The sequence below is a fragment of the Gymnoscopelus microlampas genome (assembly GCF_963454915.1).
Source record: "Gymnoscopelus microlampas genome assembly, chromosome: 5".
Taxonomy (NCBI): domain Eukaryota; kingdom Metazoa; phylum Chordata; class Actinopteri; order Myctophiformes; family Myctophidae; genus Gymnoscopelus; species Gymnoscopelus microlampas.
The window spans coordinates 53548220-53550300 of NC_139942.1; the positions used below are offsets into that span (position 1 = coordinate 53548220).

General features: G+C 40.7%; 1 protein-coding gene across 1 annotated transcript in view; it reads right to left on the bottom strand.

The window, feature by feature from the left end:
- Nucleotides 1-895, bottom strand: part of pkia (cAMP-dependent protein kinase inhibitor alpha) — a gene marked incomplete at its 3' end in the record, with an annotated part of 7020 nt that extends 6125 nt beyond the window's left edge. The window contains exon 1 of the mRNA XM_084057002.1: nucleotides 885-895. The remainder of the gene's footprint in view (nucleotides 1-884) is intronic.
- Nucleotides 896-2081: the final 1186 nt, after the last annotated feature.

Sequence of the window (2081 nt, forward strand, 5' to 3'; positions counted from 1 at the left end):
TACTTTTACTATTTTTGAATTTGAATGCTGAAAAGTAACGTTTTTTTTGGACATATGAGGTTTCCACCCGACAGAGACAATATACAGTATAAAACTGAACACATACTATATGATAAAGTAGGGCATTTGGCATACAGCACGCATACAAAATAACAACCAACTCTGGGGTGTCTTAAAACGAAATGATTTTTTAGCTACCAATGTAAAAACTGCAAGGCTGAGAACTGAATTATGCTCATGCAACTATTCTTGTGACACAGACACTAAATGCCACAAATGCATGTATTCATTGTATGGACCGTTCGTTAGTTTTAAGCCTATAATTCTAATGTCTGTTACTGCTCTGTTTCACTGAGATTCATATATGGGCTGTTTTTGAAACAGCCCATATAGCCTATAGCAAATTGTACATTAACACAAAGTTAAAACACACACACACACACACACACACACACACACACACACACACACACACACACACACACACACACACACACACACACACACACACACACACACACACACACACACACACACAGAGAGCACTTTCATACATAGATAGATAACAAATAAATGACTGAATAGACTCCAGAATTTTATCTAATTGTCTATAAGCTGCAATAAAGTATTGCTGCAAATTATAAGCTGCAAATTATTATTGCCAATAATAATGTCAACATTTGACAATTATAAGGCCTTATAATCAACTATATAGGCTACCATCTCTATCTAAAGGCCTGGGCTACAAAGGAGACAGGCTGCTACAGTGTATAGAGATAGCAGCAGCATCATAATCTACGCCAACAACAAATTAGATCTTGCAACAGTTCACATGAGCAACCTGACCCAGATCCTTATTTCAACATGATGTATTGAAGCCTTACCTTTCGTTAACAGCTCTCCTCCACCACTGCTGCAATAAGCAACCCCAAAGCTACTGATGCTGTAGAGAGGCTACATGAACAACAACAAGCTGAGGGAGGGATTTCACCTCATCATCATTCACAGCAAAACCATCCAAAAAAACAAGGGAAACCTAAACTACTAAACCCACAGATACTGTGTAGCCATAGATCAGCGTGTAGAAGAGAACCAATGTTGATCAGATTCAGCAGCAGCACACATTGAAATGTCACAGTGTAAGAAACCCCCCCACACACACACACACACACACACACACACACACACACACACACACACACACACACACACACACACACACACACACACACACACACACACACACACACACACACACACACACACACACATCAATGATGATGATGATGATGTGCCGGACTCTCTCTTTCCCAGGTGTTTCGCCCAGGTGGGCGTGGTCTTGAGGTTAGGTCAAGGCAGTGGTTCCCAAACAGTGGGTCGGGACCCATTTGTGGGTCGCTGACCAATTTGTATGGGTTTTTATCCATTTTTCTTTTTCTTAAACTTCTTATTTAGATATATATATTTCAAAATATTTTTTTTTTTAAATCTCGTTTTTTTTTTCCCCCGACAATAAATGATTCATAATAAAATTAAAATGCAATTAAAATATATATTCAAAAAAGATCTACAAGCTCACAACTTGAGCTTGTAGATCGGCTATTTTCACTAGTTTGGGTCCCAAATGTCTCTTTTGGGTAGCGACCAAAAACGTTTGGGAACCACTGAGTTAAGGAACCACTTGAAGGCATATTTTCTGTGAGGTTAGGGTTAGGTTTAGGCATGTAACCACGCCCACCTGGGCGAAACACCAAAGAAAGAGGGAGTCCCGATGATTTACACGCCTCAGCCAGCCTGGAGGCCGTAGCATCTTCCTCCTTCTCGGCCAATCGGCGACGGGCCGACTGACGTCTGGGCGCTGATTGGCCAGCGGACACAAAGGGATGAGAGTACATAGTAACCACCATGGAGACGATCAGCGTTGCCATGTCCGCTTATTATAAGCGACTTTGGGATGTTTTTTTCCCGTGAAGTCACTTGGTAAATATTTTGGTAGCCTATTGCTTATTTGGACTTGTCTCCAAAGTGTAGTTGTTTATTTGGTCTTGTTTCTAAAGTGTAGTTGTTTATTTGGGCTTGTT